Raw genomic sequence first — 19748 nt, forward strand, 5'->3', positions numbered from 1 at the left:
ACAGTAATTTCCTACTATATGTTTTATACTGGTTTATTAATTGTTAAAACTATCAGAGATTTCACATGCCCTGAGATTTTCCTTTCTCCCTAGCTCAGTACCATGTATTGACTAGCTCACTACCACTCTTCTGCTTTCAGTAACTCCACTTTGTTGCAGGTACCCAGGAATAACCTATCTGGGTGATTATAATAACCAAATACAGATGTGACAAGAACTAAAACAGAGAATACCAAATTTCTGTCCACTCATTTGAAAGAAGAGCCTGGTGACAGAAAATAAACAAGGGCAGAGGTGGCAGAAACAGCCTGAATATGGATACCGAAGGGAACTGGAAACATACTAAGGAGGATGGAGAGAAGACAGAGATATGGTAAAAGCTGAGGAAGATACCAGGAATCACACAGAAGGGGTTAACCTTAGTAAGTCATGATTTTAAACCTTTACCACACTCACTTTTTCTCTCTGAAGTCAAATAGGTCCAATCTTCCATGAAGTACTGTGCCCATGGTACTTCAGATAAGAGTTTAGTGGGGTTTTTATATATTTTAGATCCCTGTTTTCACTTATATGTCTCTGTATGATATTACTCATATGAATCTGACAGTAAAAGCACATGTGCAGCTACAGCTTGTGTCTTTTTCTTAGCCAGCTGTCTCTAGTCTTTCCATTTGCAACTGAACACCTTTGTCTTGCAACTTTTCCACTTTGACAGTGAAAAATTGACACATTCGATTCAAAGGTAGTTTCCTGACCAAATTCACTCCAACCTTTGACAGCTTCTTTGAGAAAATATTTGCTTTAGCTGTTTATTAGAATATTATTGAAGACTGTCAAAAGCCTACTGTTTCTCATCTATGTTAAGTCTGTCAGCCTGGAATACAAAGAAGCAATTAGATTAGTCTGACATGATTTGTTCTTGGCAAATCCTTATCAAAGATATATATACATATATATATAAAAATATATATAGATTATCTTCCAGATGGTTTTCTAGTTTGTTTCCTCCTGTTCCTACTGCATGACAACTTATTCCGGATTTCAGTTACTTCATAAAACTCAAACAAGGAAGATTCACATATAGAACCTGAAGATTTTCAGAATGTTGATGCTAATATGATGGTATTTATTAGACTATTTACTTTGCTTCTGAAAATCTGGAAAATTCCTTCAAAACACATACAAAAATATTTTAAACAAAACAAAAAAAGCACTTGCAAGGTAAGAAATTGCAAAACTGAGATTACTTGTTTTACCCTGATCCTCCTTTCACACATAATTATACAGATTTTAATACAGCTGAACAATCATATTTTATTAGAATTCCTGTGACTTTTTCAGTATTACAGGTACTCTTTATTCAAGATTATGAAGTGCAAAAGATAGTTGTTATGATCCTGACCAATTTTTGACTTTCAGTGAAAATCTGCAAGGCATAGATGCACTTAGGCCATGCTGCTGAGATCACAGAATCATAGAATAGTTAGGGTTGGAAAGGACCTTAAGATCATCTAGTTCCAACCTCCATGCCATGGGCAGGGACACCTCACACTAGACCATGTCACACAAGGCTCTGCCCAACCTGGCCTTGAACACTGCCAGGGATGGAGCATTCATGATTTCCCAGGGCAACCCATTCCAGTGCCTCACCACCCTTACAGTAAAAAACTTATTCTTTATACCCAGTCTAAACTTCCCCTATTTAAGTTTGAACCTGTTACCCTTTGTCCTATCACTACAGTCCCTAATGAAGAGTCCCTCACCAGCATCCCTATAGGCCCCCCTTCAGATACTGGAAGGCTGCTAAGAGGTCTCCACACAGCCTTCTCTTCTCCAGGCTGAACAGCTCCAACTTTCTCAGCCTGTCTTCATACAGGAGGTGCTCCAGTCCCCTGATCATCCTCTTGGCCCTCCTCTGGCCTTGTTCCAACAGTTCCATGTCCTTTTTATGTTGAGGACACCAGAACTGCACACAAATAACAGCTTTAGTGGATCAATTTTATGACACCAGGAAGGTGCAGCTCTGCTTGATGTTCCAGCTGAGAATGTGAATTTTTTACACAGCCCCCTTCTGCAAACAGTCTAGCAGTGTCTAGCACATTAGAGCTCTGATTTCAGGTAGCATTATTGGGAACTAAAATAATTAAATCATTATTGTTATCAAAAAAGAAATTTACAGTAGAGCTGTGAAAATATATTAATCTAATTCATTTTGGCTTTGCTTTAGGAAAAAAAAACAAACAACTATGTAATGATTGAAATTATCTCCTTGCTGTATTAACACAGCCACCTGAGAATCTGTGTTCTGATGCAATACAGAAGGGTGATCTGTCTCCCTGTCAGCAGAGGTACATTACTGAAGAAACCTTACCCTCCTTTACAAATGTTCTACTAATGGAAGTAATGTTCACAAACACTGAGTAAACATCGTTATTCCCAAATTAAAATAATTATTGCTTTTAAATAGATCCTTTTTATCATGTAATTGTAGATTAACTGAAAATTGTCTTTTAATCTCTGTTGAAGTTACTTTTGCACTAAAAACACATACATCAATAAAGTAAACAATAGAGACAATGATCCATTGGAAGGACAAACTGTGGACATGTTAACAATACTGCTTTGTGTTAAAAGCAATGACTAAGGTAAAAAAAATCAAAAACAGCCCAGTCTCTCACATGCAATAATTGTATGGCAGGTGTAAACATGCCAGACTATTAGTTAATAAATGTGTGGTCTGCTTTCTATGGAGAGGTCAATAGGCTTCTCTCAGTCTTTACTGACACAATGCCTACATTCAACTGCTGGAATCACATTCAACTGAAAACTGAAAATAGCATTCAAACCACATAAAAATTTCATTTTTAAAAATGTATTCATTGTTTTTAAAAGAGGAATGGAAGGATTTCTGTAACAACTGAATTCTAGGCAATCAGAGGATAAGGACACAGAATTTGCACTCATTAATATTTTACACAGAATTATTTTATAGACTTAAATTCCACATTTTAATTACATTTCTCCACACCCTTCCCACTGTACTGTCTATATTTAAATTCTGAAGTGGGTTCTGTTCCCTCAGCTTCCTTTTTATCTTCAAATGTCTGCTGAATTCCCTGACTGCCCATTCTCAGAGGCTGTTAACTTCTCATGTCCACATCTTTTAGCTATTCCTGACTGTATTTTTCAGTTTTTCTGATATCTTTGGCTCCTAGTGTCACATCTCAGTGTCAGCTTTCCAGATTTCACTCACTTTCATCAGTCAACCTTTTAAACAGTCTCTGCCTTCAGCTGCAGTCCTATCATGTATCTGCCTTATTGTAAATGCTACTGGTCCATACCCCTTTCCCTTCACTTCTTTGTTACCCAGATCTCCAGACAGCAGCAATGAAACACTACTTTCAAAGGCTCTTTAGAACCTACAGCTGCCAAAACCGCATCTATATGACTGCAAATGTACATGCTGAACAGATTCTGTCCTGTAAAATGCACAGGTAAATGTGATCTGGGAGGTGCAATGTCTCTGAAGCCTAATTTTCTCTTTCACCCTTGTTTCATAGCAGCAACTATTATGGGAGCTATAGCTGTTTTGTGAGTTGTCAGTCTGTTGGGTATGTGAAAATGTGACAACACTTGAAAGACTGACGGGCCAATAAAGTTAATATTGATATGCATTGTGAAAGGCTCCTGGGTGACACTGCTTTCCAGTTGTTAGCACAGTCTGTGTCAGTGCAAATGGTATTTCTCCAACTTGCCTGAATGTTCAAGTCAAGAACTGAAATGAAGCAAAATTAATTAGTTTTTCCAAGTGGGACACCCAACTGGAAAATCATAATTGTAAACAATCCACCTGGATACTCTAAAACACTTTTAAAATTTATTTTCATTCAGTTATTTTTAAATTAGAAAGGCAGTATAATCAGGAGTCTAATGAAATACTTAAACATGAAATTAAAATTTTCTCTCTTTTATTTAGAGCAACCCCTTTTTGATGTGCAACTCTGAATTAAGTCATTATTGGGAAATAATTTGGTGCAGTTTAACAATTTTTCTTCTAAGTCTGTGCATTTTGCAGAAAACAAATTCTACAAACACCATGGAAAGCCTCAGTTCTTTACTATGCTAACCAATGAAAGCAAACCAATGAAACAAGGAAATACACAGAGCTGACAACAGGCATTTTTTGAACTGCAACTAAGCAGTAAATGAAGTTACCTACTAAAACAAAACCCACAGGAACACACCTTCTAATATTGCCATATTGTCTGTTTTGTCATTGCATCATTCTAATTGCTGTTATTGGAGTCTTCAGAGGAATTGCTAAGTTTTTAATATATATCACCTCACTTAAAAAATCTGTCTTCAGAGGAGCAAGTTTATTTGCAAAATAAGAGGGGAAATAGGAAGTCTTTTAGCCCATAAATAAATTCTGGAATAGTTTCTAAACTTGGCCAGAACTAAATTCTGTCATTCTTTAGGAAATTTCATTTTCCCAAATATGTAATCCAAATGCCATAAAATTATAACATTTTTGAAGATGTGGTATGCACAACAGCTGTGTTAAACATTTTTTTCAGCATTTCTGTTGACCTGAGCAGAATGAACGCTTTCATCTCTTCATGCACTAGTAGCTTTTAGTATTTTTAACTTCTACCTTTTCAGTAACAAAATTCTATATATTTCATTTATTTTTTCCCTTGAAAATTAATTTAAAAGGTTAGCTTGTGATGATACAATGAGGCCTTGAAATATCACTCCTGAAAGACTGTCATTGTGTGATTTCAGGTCATCATGACCACACAAGAGGTGCCAATGGCCAGAAGAAATCATCAAATGCTGTAATAGCATTTGATGTCAGAACTTCCTAATGCTCTCTTTTGCCAAACTAACAAAATCTGTGCAGTTCTTGCATGCAAATGGTTTGCATGGAAAAATGAATATGTGTACTGTAAAATACTATTTCCCTGACCCACCTTCCCCCCTTGCTTGCACTGTGCACCACTGGCTCAAAGTCCTGAAACTTTTGCAGTATGATGGCTTGCACATTTTATTAAACATGATATTTGCTATTCACTGTCTTCTCAAAAATTGTCCCTGGTGTCATCAGAACACCAATGAAAAAGATGTATATAGTGAAGGTTTTAATTTTCACTGCTCTGGTGAGAAAATCCACAAATGTTTCTTCATGTTGCTCCAGCAGATCAGCAAATTCCTATAACTCTAAATGCCACTGACAGAATTCAAGAACTTGAGCCATGACATGCTTATCATCAAACGTGCCCAGAGCAACGCTCATCAGTGTCATCTGTTTCAACTCAACTCTTATTTTATCAACTGAAACAAAAGAGCAAATACAACAGCCACCATTGTTCCAATTTTAGTATAAATTGAAGAATGATAATGTTCATATTTTGCCTGTGTCAACTTGTGATGCACTTCATCAACTTGAAATTTCAGGAATAAAGAATACAGTGGTAGGCCTGTATACTTTCTTCTGCTGTTAAAATGTTTAATGTTTCTTGCTTGTTTCTTTTCCCTTACACTTTTTAAGATAGTTAGCTAAATACAGGAGAGTTTAGGCAAGATGTTAGCAAAATTCTGTTAAGGGAAAGCTAAAGCTCTAAACTATTGGAGTTTTTGATGTGTATAAGTTTCACTGTGGGTCTGGATGTCTGCATTTTGTCTGCAAAGAGTGGAAAACTGTGAAATACTGCTAACAGAATATATCTGTGGCTGATATAAAACATTCCACATCAAACCAAACTTTTGTGGATCAGCAGTACCACTGTTTTTGGCATCCAAGCATGTTTTTCTAATTTTTTTCCTAATGCTTTAGCACTTGAGGCCAAGAGATTTCTGAATGTCCTAGAATGAACATAGGCTCCTCCATATTTATTAGTGGTACAAAAACCAGGAAAGAAGAGACACTTGTGAACATTATTGCAAATAACAATTTTGTTATCTGCTCTTTTTCAGTCCTTTTTGGTTGTCAGTGTCTGTGGATGATGTATGACACATATTAAAAAGACAACAAAATTTGTCTTGCACAACACTTACCTTTCTGTTGATAACGTATAAGCATATTTTTGGTGTGGAGAATAACCTTCCAGTGGCAGACATTGCTTGGCACTTGAGTTTGGAATACCATACAGCACACAAAACATAAATGTATCCTCTTATCAATATAGGAAAGCACTAATGGGATGTTGGTTTTAGTAGAGATTGGAAGCTTACTCTCACCTACGAATCACTACAATTACAGCTAATGCTCAGGAAGCTGTATATTTACCTAAAACTCAAATGAAACATAAATTATATAGGACTTTTTATAGGGTAACAAAGATGGTGAAGGGTCTGCAGAGTAAATCTTACGAGGAAAACCTGAGGGAGCTGGGGTTGTTTAGTCTGGAGAAGAGAAGGATCAGGGGGACCTTATTGCTCTCTACAACTACCTGAAAGGAGGTTGCAATGAGGTGAGGGTTGGTCCCTTCTCCCAAGTAACAAGCAGTAGGACCAGAGGTAATACACTCAAGTTGCAGCAGCGCAGGTTTAGATTGGATATTAGGAAATTTTTTTCACAGGGAGGGTGATCAGGTATTGGAACAGGCTTCCTGGGGCAGTGGTGGAATCACTGTCCCTGGAAGTGCTCAGAAACCATGTAGATGTGGTCTTCAGTTATATGGTTTAGTGGTGGTCTTGCCAGTTTGGGGGTAGTGGTTGGACTTGATGATCTTAAAGGTTTTTTCCAACGTAGTTGGTTCTATGCTTCTATGTTTATCTAAATATTTAGCTAGTGTGATAGGTCACTTGTGGCCCCACGCCTACATTATACGAAAAAACCTCTTCCAATTCTTTCCTATCTATTTCTTCCCCTTTTACTTGCAGTCATCAAAAAGAAGGCCACAAGAAACTGCAATCATACTTTTTATTCAGAGCAATGCAAGTTTAAGGCAACTAATGGATAAGGTATTACTGTTGATTGGGGCTGATCATGCTGAAAAGCAAATCTCTGTCTCTCATAACAGCCTTCACCTAAGAATTAAGCTTTGTTCTTGAAGATTTTTTGCACAGCACATCAGTCACTTAATATTCTGGACATGTACCACAAGCTGAACTTAAAATGCACATCAAGCATGTATCAATAAACCTTAAGTTTCCCAGAGGTGTATTTAATAGTCATTCTGTGACTGCTGAGTTAGAAAGTAAGGAAATTCTTGTGATGATTTAGATGGTCAATCTGCTTTCGTAATCCAGGGAAGCAAAGGTTTGTTGAGTGGTGGGGAGTTTGGGAAGTCTTAGTGTCTGTCTTATTCCTTTAACTATTTGCCATCTCTTAAGGCACAGGTCAGGAGCACTCTCTTAATGTGCATTCTGGTATAGCAAATGGTATTGATGCAATGCCTTCAAGCTCCATTTCCATGGGGAGGAAACAAAATAAAAAAAAGAATTGTGGTTTCTGAGAAGTGAAAAGGGAATGAGTGCACTCCCTAATGCACTTGTGGGATTCACTGTAGATGCAGGCAGTCAGAGAACCTTGGGGAATTTTTAGGGTTTCCAATACGCAAGCTCTTTTCTTAGCACAGTGTATGAACTTAGCCTGGCTTTTACCTTGCTGTTGCACTATCCCTCAAAGCCCCTGAAGAATAAGGTGTCCTTTCCCCACCCCCCTTACTGCTCAACTCAGTGTTTAGTGCACTGAAAAAAATATATGAAAATGATGAAACCACACATTGCATTGGGAGGTGACAAGTAAAGAACCTTCAGGACTATCTAAACCAGCTTCCTCCCATGTTTCTTTCATCTGAATTACTTTGGCATAATCTGTTTTGATTCTAAGAAGTCACTCTTCTTTAAATAACATAGCTACATTTTTTTTTTAAATTTTCCACTCCAGATAAACAGGAAGAGCACAAAGCAAAATCTTTAGCCCAAATTTTGTTCCGTTCTAAACTATAAAGCTTTTCCCATTTGTCTTGCACATGATACTGTTGCAGTTTTTCCTGTGCTTTGGCACTGTGATACCCAAGTTTGAATTGCTTTTATTTCTCTTTTGATATCTCCAATGTCTACATATATATATCCAAAGTTTTCATTCTAACTTCTCCTTGTGGTCAATGGGGAAAAAGAGACATCTCTAGGGCACTGTTTATAATGTACTCTGTTTTAGACATCTATATCTGGATGAGTTGAACTTGTCCAAGAAGAACCTGTTGTCTGCATAAACTATGGAGTCTAACCAACAAGCTGAAATTCAGATGTTTATATAGTATTTAGCCAGATAAATCTTACCTCAAATTTCTCTCCCTCCTCTTCTTTGGTTTAAACTGTATAATTTAGAAATTTCCTACCTTTAAGCTGTTTTGCTACAAGGAGAAACGTCGTTAACATGTATATATTATGATATGGAACAATCAAACAGTGCTTTTACATGAATCATAACTATTTTCTTTCTGTGAAAAAAGTGCAAATATTAAATATGACACCATTGACAGCACTTAAATTGAGTAACTACTTTTATGCTCTTCATGTTTTGTTTTATGCAGACTGCTTCTGAATACTTCCACACTCATCCGTGTCTAACAGTGGAATATGGTAGTGTCCATATTGTATGGCTAGTGAAATGGAACTGGCATTTACGGAGTTGTTTGCTCTCAAATGTTAAGTACTGTTTCATTCTTCTGGTTGTCTGGAGACTCCTCCTCTAGACAATGTCAGTAGCTCTGAGGGTTATTATGCACTTAAATAAGACCCAGCTCACTACAAATTTGTCATAATTTCTGAGGCCATTCAAAAGTTTATTTTCATTATTTAAGGTTGCATTTTTTACACTAATATATGACAATATGAAAAATGATGTTGGCATATGATAGCAGTAAATCTTTTCAGTGAAGACTGATACAAAAACACTGATAGAAAACTACCATTGGTTAGTGGTCTGATATCAGACCAAGGCTTTCCTTTGTCCTTTGTTAGCATTTGACTACTGTGATCCTTGTAGGATGATTTAATTATACTTTTTTTGTCCCTTAATGGTTAGGTTTTTATTCTTGTTACATCATGTATTTCTCCACAATTTTGTTGCTACACATCTGTGCACACATTCTCATGCCTGAGTTCTGTGGAGAGTGCATGATTAATCAAACTGATGTCTTGGTTGTTTTCTTATTTTTCCTCCAGAGTGATATAATTTGCAATTACATCCCTACTTCTGTTTCTTTAAGGGTACCAGCTCTCTTTAATTCTTTCGCTTTTGGTTACTGTCTCCAAAAATATACCCTTCTACTTCTCTGAGTTGATTGAACTCTTTACTCCTTTTTACAATTTTTTTACTGCTCTAAAAGTTCTGAAGACTGGTGTTTCAGCTTAAGTCTTAACAAAGTTACCCTCCACAATGATACTCTTAAACAGTTCCTCTTTATTAGTTATAATCATATCTAGAAAAGTCTTCCTCATTTCTCCTTTTCCTATAAAGACTAGCAATAGGACAAGGAGTAATGGGTTCAAACTTGAACAGGGAAAGTTCAGGTTAGGTATAAGGAAGAAGTTCTTCACTGTGAGAGTGGTGAGGCACTGGAACAGGTTGCCCAGGGAAGCTGTGAATGCTGCATAGAATCACAGAATATTTAGGGTTGGAAAGGACCTTAAGATCATCTAGTTCCAACCCCCCTGCCATGAGCAGGGACACCTCACACTAAACACCCAAGGCTTCATCCAACCTGGCCTTGAACACTGCCAGGGATGAAGCATTCACTACCTCCCTGGGCAACCCATTCCAGTACCTCACCACCCTAACAGTAAAGAATTTCTTCCTTATATCCAGTCTAAACCTCTGCTGTTTAAGTTTCAACACGTTACCCCTTGTCCTATCACTACAGTCCCTAATGAAGAGCCCCATCCCTGACAGTGTTCAAGGCCAGGTTGGACAGAGTATTGAGCTACATGGTCTAGTGTGAGGAGTTCTTGCCTGTGGCAGGGGGTTTAGTGATTCTACAAGAAAAAAGTATTGCTAAAGCATGACTACTAGTAGAGTGCTGCACTCAGTGAATCAGAGATTCTTTTTAGCCTCTGTAATGAAACTTTCCAACTCCTCATATCTGTGGAGAAAAGCCTGAAACAGAAATCCACATATACTGAAAATAAAGTGACAGCATTGAGAGAACGAAAAAGAATCAAAATGCATTCATTATTTAAAATTCAAGATTTTGGAGGGACATGACTTTTAAGGGCTTTAGTGCCCAGTATTGGGCTATCCGTAACAAATATTAGAAAGATGAAGTGAGGGTTTATTAGTTCTGAAGTAGGGAGGCAATATTTTTAAAGTACAAAACATTTTTATTATACATTTGTTACCCTAAGAATAAAATCTCAGGCAGCTTTTGCTTGTTCATGTTTAAAAGAGGTTAGCAAAGAGTAGCTTTCCAGCACAGTAGTCTCTTTGTCTTTTCTGGAAGATTCTGTAGACTCATCTTAAACAGGATGAAGGCAGAAATTAAGCACTTGTCTTGAAATTTAATAGAGTTATTTTCTCTTTGCCAGCATACAAACAAATACAGAATTTCAATGGATGCACAGGAACCAGCACATCAAAGTATGTACCTGTCAAATATACCTGAAAATGCAATGAAGCAAACTGTGAAACTGTAATGGTTTTATTGCTAATAAAAACTCATTAAAAACATCTGCTTTTCTTGTGATTTTTGTTTGTTTGTTTGTTTGTTTTACAACCTCGTGCACCTGAGCAAACTGAAGGAAAACTCATTTCCTCTTGCTGGAGCAAGGACAATATGCACCATCGTAACACTCCCCTTTGCTCCCTGTGACCCACACCACCATCTCCAGTCAATGGACTTATAAAAACCTGGAGACACTCTTAGTTTAGTAAATTGTTTCCCTTCTTATTTTTAATTAATCCTAAGAAAATTAGCCAAAATAAAATAGAATTGGCAGTTTTATTACCTTACTGACACCCCTTTTTATGCACAGAAACTTCCAGTAAATGGTCTGGGTAGGAACAGATCCGTAGAAATACAGAGTCAGAAAAACAACAGAGGTTTGGGGAGATAAAGCTGAAGCAAATAAAATTAAGGTAATGTAAGTGTCCTAGACAGATGATCTGGATTTCTCTCATAACAAACTTTCACTTTTCTTGAGTAAGAGGGAACAGCTTTTTCCAAGTGGAAGAATATAGAGAAGGTCTTTGGCAGAATTATCAAAATATTTTCCTTTCTTTTTCTTGCACAAGATGACATTTATTTCACTTTTTCAAAACACTGGAGAAAGTTATTTAAGTAATGTTGTCTGCCATTTAATGATAAGAAACTAAGATTGAGACTTTTGAAGTAGCTTGTTATTACATAAAAATTTAGGGAACAAAGAATGAAAGCTTGTTGCAAATGTAGTTTCCCTTCCTCCCTCCCTCCCTTCCTCTCTTCGTCTTTCCCTCTATTCCTTATGCTTTATTTCCCCTATTCCTTCCTCTCTCCCTCTCTCTCTTTCACCTGTGTGCACTTTATGTTAAATTCTCTATCTTCCTGTCAGCAAGAATACACCATAATTTAAAAGTGATAACAGTAATGCAAGTGAACAAATAGCCATCCCATATAGCATAAATGTCAGAAGGGAAACGCTCAGAAAATTGCATGCAACATATAAAATGCAAATGTAATATATAATGTCCCACATGGAAAATAAAAATGCTGAGCTCAGTTCTTGCCCTTTACTTGCCTTTTACTTTGACTACTGCTGCTGAAAATCTAAGTAATAAACTCTTCTGAATCTCATCTCACCTTCACTATACAGATAATGGCGAAGGTTTTCTCAGAACCAAGAGAAAATGAAGCTTCATAATAACTTGCTTTATCAGACCCACCTATTCTGCAAATGCTTTAGCTTGTATTGGTTAGCAAAAAATGCATTTCTTTCAGGTTTTTCAACACTAATCAATTCTGACTCTATCAACAGTTTCTCCTGGAACCAACCATTAACATGAACTTACAGTAAATTTAGAAGTCTTTTACTTTTCTTGACAAAGAAAAGTGATTTTCTTCCTTTCCCTACTCTTAGTTGGTGTTTCTCCCCACCTCGCCATCTGTTTTGTTTTGGGTTTTGTTTATTTGTTTGTTTGGTTTTGTTGATTTTTTTTCCCCCTGACTGAAAGATGGAGCTGTTCACACAATGTACTTTTATAATTTCTGTAGATTTCCCATTGGACTAACATATTTTCAGTTATAGTTTCATAAAATTTGTATGTTTTGGGCTGATTTCTTTTTACTGTCCATGACACCTACCTCAGATCATACTTATTTATTTAATTCTGTTATTTCAGAGAGTAGCGCATGTTAAAAAATTCTGGAGGTTTTACTCCTTCAGTAAGTAAGAGCTTCAATATTCTGTGTTTGGCAGAAGGCTTAGAATTGGCAGAGGGGCTGCCGTATGTCAGAAGAGTGGTTTTTATATTTGTCGTGAAAATCTGTTTTGCTCTGTCTCCTGAGAAATTGCCAGTGCAATTGCTGGCAGTAATTATAAGCAACCTTGAATATTTCTGTCCTCCTGGACAGGCCCAACCATAAAGCAGCATCTCCAATGGCATGCTCTTTCCATCAGCCATAGCCAGCAAGTGTGAAATAAGCTAGACACATCTGTGACTGTCCTTCATGATCAGTGTAAAGGATCCTCCTGAAGGAGAGAGCTGTCAAAATGGGGTATAGAAAGGTTGGAAGGTACCTTAGAGATACTATATAATATGTTATATATACTATATAATATATACACAGTATAATTTATTTATGAAATATTAAATATTGGTATAGTAAAAATATAAAATATTATGAAAACTAAAAAATATAATGAAACTATAAAATCATACACATATATATGTATATGACAAAAGCCAGAATATAGGGAAAGAAAGAAATTCACTTAGTGATCCCATTAAGACTGTAGCTCCAAAAAATTAGATAAACTCTGAGCAACAGCTTTGAGCCTGGCAGCAAACCAGATAAACAGAGAGGTAAGGGAAGAGTCTCAATGGACAAGAAAAATGAGGGAAAACAGCACATTAAAGCATATAGGGTAATGCCAGGAAGCTGGAACTGTTTGAACAAAGCAATTGAATTATAAACTTCTGTGAAGATTAGGACAGAAAAGATAAAAGTCCATAAGGGAGAGACATTAATGAGCATAAGACTCATTCATTACACTAGCTGATGCATTGCTAGGGAAATGGTATGTTTAAACACTTAGAAAGAGAATCCTGAAGGATGATGTGTAAATTTATATCTGTGAAAAAGAAACAGAACTGAACCAGGGCACCATGAGCACCTGAGCAGCTTACATATCATTAAGGCTAAAAAAAACCCAAACAAACAAAAAAAGATCCTAATTTGGACACAGAACAATAGGGAAAGTTACCTCTGAAAGGAACAATTTTAACTATTATGCAGGTGTGATAATTAGAGGTTATAGATGAAATCGTTTGGCATCCTTAGCTACTGCGTTTGTTACCATGGAACAAATGTGTTAAGATAATGTATTCTAATTTGGTACATTTTATTAAACTATCCGGAAGTTCAACTAGTACCTTCAATTTTAATGTGAAAAAAATTCCGCATAATAAAGCAGAAAAAAGTCCTTGTATTTTCATATTCTTTTTATTTTTAGGTTATTTTTTTTAATTTCTCACTTGACACTTTTCCTGTTTCCTTCTAATACAACATAGCAGAAACATTTGATAAAATAATGAACTGTTTATTCTTGACAAAAGAATTTCAGTATTCAATAGAACCTCAGTTCATTTAATGAATCTAATAGGGGAAAGTGATTATTCTCTTATCTTGTATGTTATGAAAAACCTGAACTCTTTACAAACAAATCTGTAGTAAAGCTTCAGCTACATACTCAAAAATAGTTCTAAAAATGCCACATATAATAATTTGTTGTTAAAAAAGGTCTGATTTGTAAATTTCTATTGTTTCTGATTTATTACAACTTTCCAGATAAAGTATGGTGATCAGAATTAAGATTTCTACTGTGTGTATAGCCAGCAAAATTGTTCTGTTTTTCTTCAAAGTGTTGTCACTAGAAATGATAAATTATTTTTACAAATAGAACTGTGTATATCTCATCTACAGTTCTTCCTTCTTTGGTACCATAAGGCTCTTGTTAAGTAATGTCAGTTTTTTTTGTAGCACAGTTCTAAACAATGTCTTTTGAAACCTAGAAAGTTAGATTTATTATCCTGACAGGGAGGTTTCTCCATACCCATGTGACATAGACTGTAGCCTGAACTACTTGTTTCTGCAGTGTTGTTGTTGCTATGGTAACAGATGTGAAATGCTTACTTCTGTACTATAACACATTTAAGCATATTATGGCCTCTTTAATTGCATTCTTTGGAAGTCACCACAAATGAAGAGAAAGTATCAGTCTGGGTAGACTCTCATTTATTTTCAAATGACAAATTTGAATTAATACTGAGAGATGTTCCTTCAGTTATATTATCTGCTTATTTCTCCTACACTTCTCATACACAAAGATAAATAAAACTGTCTCGTAAAGATGCATAACAAATGACTGCATTTAAAAGATGGAAAAACAAAAAAAATTGGCTGAGTGCTTTCTGAGCCAGCAGATCTTATTTAATAGATCTTTACAATTCCAAGCTAGTAACAGTGTAAAATTCTTGAACAAGAACATGCCAGTTCCTCCTATATCATGGACTCATGTTTTTCATTGCCTCTTTTTAAATAGGTGGGATAAACTGATAAGTCTAGATGTAAATATTTCTTACAACGGCTATTATACCTCCTTCATTTGTAGCTTATACTATAAACCACTTGCTTTCCTTTTCCTCTTTTTTTTTCTTCTCCTAATGTTGACCCTTGCAGTTTAAATACTATCTAATGAGTTACTGAGCTGTTTTCTTGAACAGAAAATTCCCTTGTTTCAAGGAAGATGATCAAACAAACAGGTTGTTTCCTTTTTCCACAATGTCTGCTAGGCTAAGTTCAGTAGACATTCATAGAACACTTGTTGGCTGACACAAAGTATGTTACTTTCACAAGAGGATATATTGTTTTCTCTAGCTTTATCAATAAAGAAAGGCACTTCTCCAGATTTTTGGGAGGTGCCATACAAAAAGCCATCACATCTTCATCTCCCATTCCCATACTAGAGTTGTCAGCACCAGGATTGTTCCTGTTCTGCAGCCTGGTAAAGCAAGAGCAACACTCTAGTCCCTTCTGGCATAGCTATTTTACTCGGTAGAAAATGATTATGTGTTCAGTATTCAATATATAAGCATGACTTCATAGGCTAGTGGATAGGGAAACAATCTTCGATTATTTGCTCTACAAAATACTTAACATAGAGTAGTGATCGTTTACTGACACCTAGATTCTTTAATCAAAGGAGTATGGTATACACTGAAATGAAGTTGTTTATATTTGCTGATCCAATAAAAGTGTATTTATGTAATGAAAAAAAAAAACAGTTTCAACAGGAAATAGTGATGGAAACCTATTTCCTTGTAACCTATTTTATTGTGTTAAAGTTTTGAGGGAACAGATGAGACAAAGGACAGAAAACCAAATTCTTCTAGCCATATTCTGTCAGAGAAGCAGGAATAGGCAGCTGATGTCAGGAGCCAGTGTACAGGAATGGTATTCTGTAATTGGAAATTAAAATTTTGGGTTCAAGTACTGTGTTTTATTAGGTACCTTGATGTCTCCATTTGTTATCTGTTATCTTTTATGGATCTCATCTTCAGAAATGAGCTCCTATTTCTAATATTTAACTTAATTCTTCAGACCTAATTTTCTAAAAGTGTCTTTGGGAAGCCTAATCACTGGAGCTGGAGTAGGGAATTTCAGTAGGCAGCAAAATGCTTTAAATAATCATTACAGTGCTACCCATTGCAATGTTTAAATCTTTTAATGTATCTAACTTCAAATTACTATTGGTCTCAAGAAAGTATAATTTACAGTAAAATGGCAATATGTGAGATGACAATGATATTCTATTGCTCTTTCCTTGCTCATTTATAAAATACAAGGGTCAAAAAATACCTTGTTCTGTCTTTAAGTACTATGAAAAATAAAGCAGAATAGCTTCAGAATTTTCACCTCATCAGGTAATTTTATCTCACTGGACTAAAGTATTGGCTTTCTTCTGTAATTCAAGATTTCAGTCCTAGTGTCCACTTGTTTTCTATATGTATTCTTCAAGTTACGCTTGTTGATACTATCTGTGGCCAAGTATTTAATAGTTCTTGTTGTGGTTACCAAGGATTATCACCAAGACCAATGAAGGGGATGTGGTGAAAATAAAAAATACTTTTTCTATTAAACCCACTATATTATACAGTGATTACAATAATTACAAAACTATAAAATAAATTTCAGATCTGGTGCCAACTGTTGTGATTTTTAAATATTCTAAACATGCATATATGGGAGCAGGAATCTCTGACTGTAAACTACTTTTAATCAGGTCCGCTTCTATGATTGTTAGGACAGAGTATGCTACATGCTTTTCTTCTGAAAATTAATGTGCAGCATCATTTGTTATCTCCTTACTGTCTTTATATGGGATAATAGAATCTCTTGTATATACTGCTTTTTCCACAGAACACATTTACTTTTGCAAAACAGACATTGGAGTTTGTGGGTATGCTTCTCTTTTTATACATGTAGGTGTGTCTGATGTGTGAATCTAGATGCGGCACTAACTTTGGTTCTGAAGTTAAGAGAAAATCCACTCCCTTCAATTGGTTCAGATTAAGAGATTCAAACATGAGTGGATATTATTCAAACAAATATGGAATCCATTTGGGAAACTATACATAAATAAAAGAGTGTATTCTATCACCAATTTGATTATTTTTATTCTACTGAAATAAATTTTTAGTTATGCTGATACTTCAAATAAAATGGACAGCCAATAGTGATGTAAACTAGAACAGTGGCTTTTATCCAGGTTGTCTTTCGATTTTCTTTCTTCCTTATTCCTTCTTTTTGTCTGTTACACGTGAAGAAGTTAATGCTGCTATAAAATTCAAAACACAATCATTCCTTTAATGCAGAAACTTTGTTTGTTTCCTTGCTAACAGATCACATGATTTCACATCTGGGTTTTATTTTCTATTTAAAATAATTATGTAGAAATGAATATATATAGCCATATAAATGGAGAAATCTAAGGTAAATATTTTGATTTCCATATTGCATACTCATGTTTTTTAAATATCCATTTATCTTTTTGTTGTCACTGCAGTGAATCTATAATCCATATTACAAATTCCAGTGTTAAACACCATCCTTAGAATCCACTTGCTCTAAGATCATAAGGCTGTGACTATGAAAAGATCAATTGCCATTTGTATTGTTAGTAGACAAATAGTCTAAGCAATCACATATTTAGAAAGGATATGAAACTCTTCACTGCTCTCCCCTTGTATATATGTCTCAGTTCTCCATCATAACTGCAGATAAAGAGAAATTAAAAGGGAAGTAGTAATGTGCTAGAGACTCAGGAGAAAGGCATTTGAAATGGCATAGACTTTCCTGCACTGTGATAGATACAGTTTTAATTTTATTGCTGATTGTGCTCTATGTTATCACAGAGTCCTTACCACTGTCACATTTTCTATATGTGTTACCAATGCAGTGATCATTCCTCAAATCTTTAATTTCTTTGGCTTTATTCTAAACAACGTGTAAAGAACAAATATTTTCTTAAATCTAATTAATGCTTAATCATTTCCAAATCCCTCCTTTATTTTCAGGATGAAAACACAAAAAGAAAAACTAAAAGGCATAATGGTGTTATCCTGCTGTCAGAAGAAAAGATGAGGAAGAGGAGAAGCTAGGATTTTCCTGGTGACATCCTCTTGCTTGAAGCCTGCCATGGCTGGGAGAATTCCAGAGAGGGCAGAGCTGCTGGCCCAGCTTGCACTGGGACTGCCACAGGAGACCAAGGGGACATTCCTAGAAGGGACAGACAATGACTCTGGGCTTACAGGTGTCTTGAGGTGGCCTGGCAATATTAACATAATTTTGGAGGCTGCTTTTCATCAGGAGGCTGACAGTTAATGAGCTGAAGAAAAACATAATGTGGGAGTGAGACCTGCGTGAAATAGGTACTCGAGGAGACATTGTTCCAGGTGGAGAATCAATAGAGAAGACTCCGTGAAACCTTATTGTGGCCTTTCAGTACTTAGAAAGATGAGGAGAGACTTTTAGCAGGGCCTGTTGCGATTGGATGAGGGGTAATTGTTTTAAACTAAAAGAGGGGAGATTCAGGCTGGATGTGAGGAAAAAATATTTTACAAATTACAATGAGGGTGGTAAATACTGTAACAGGTTGTCCAGAAAGGTGTTAGATGCACCATCCCTGGAGACATTCAAGGTGGGTTGGATGGGGCTTTGAGCAACCTGGTCTAGTGGAAGGTATCTCTGCTCACTGCAGGGGGGTTGGAACTAGATGAACTTTGAAGGTCCCTTCCAACCTCAAACCATTCTGTGATTCTATCATTCTATTAATCTAAATACACAATATGGTAGTTATGATAGCAAGAGGCATCATGCATAATGAGGTCTCTTTATTACAATGTCAGTAAGTGAATGTCTTCTAACCAAGCTTGAGTTACCTACAAGGTTTATATCCAATTAGTTATGGTGAGCTTTCTTTATACTCAGCAAAGTGTTTCTAAGGTGAAAATCACCTCACCCTAAATTATACATGCAAAACGTGTTCTAAATCAGGCCACAAGAAATGTAAAAGTCAGTGTACTGTCTGAGTGTCTAAGTGAGGTCCATGTTAGGGGGAATTCACTGTATGTCTTTCATGAGCTGAACATACACTCCAACGTTGAATTAATATGTACCTCATATAAACTCTAAGTTAAGAAGAATTAAAATTTATCTACATATTCAGATGAATGAAACATGCTATTCAAAATACCATGCAAGTGTCTAAGTAATATTTAAGCGTGCTAATCATGGAAACTACTTGATCATCCTTCCTATTTACCCACTACAGCTTTGTTTCCTTCTGCCTTAGCTTCAGAAAAATCCCTGCAGAAACCAAATTATTTCATTGCTTAGTTGTCACAATACGTCGTCTCTGGAAGTCTCCTGACTATGTGTTGCATAGAGATGCTTCACATCTTATCTCACATTCTTTTCCCACTTCTTTCTTGACATCCTTACTTGGGGGAGGCAGGGGATTGGACAAGGAAGAGTTGGTTTTGGTTTTGATTTTTTGTTTTGTTGTAGTTGTTGGTTTTGGGTTGTTGTTTTGGATTTTTTTCATGAACTGACAGCTGTTGTTTGATCTCAGCCAAAACAACCACTTGTGAATTTACCTTATTCTTAATCCTTATAAGTTACACAAACTCGCAAAATGTTTCTAGTGCATGGAACTTGAGCAGTGAAATTGAATATATGTACCCCACAGGGAACATAGAGGTGACAACATTTATCTGCAATGGATTATATGAATTTTATGTAAAATGTGATTCAGCTTCCATTAGCATTTGGTATAAATTGGTGAAAGTGTGGGGAGAAAAAGACTGTTATTTTTTCTGTATTATATTCAGCACCATCAGCTGTTCTGAAAAATAACAAAAAAATAAAATAATCTCACAGATAAAAACATTTCTAAGCTTTACAGTGTCCTTTTGTTGCAAAATATATGATCCTGAACACAGACTTTTCATGTCAACTTTCAGCCCAGAGCAACCTTTTACT

The sequence above is a fragment of the Melopsittacus undulatus genome, chromosome 5 (assembly GCF_012275295.1).
Source record: "Melopsittacus undulatus isolate bMelUnd1 chromosome 5, bMelUnd1.mat.Z, whole genome shotgun sequence".
In the NCBI taxonomy this organism is placed as follows: domain Eukaryota; kingdom Metazoa; phylum Chordata; class Aves; order Psittaciformes; family Psittaculidae; genus Melopsittacus; species Melopsittacus undulatus.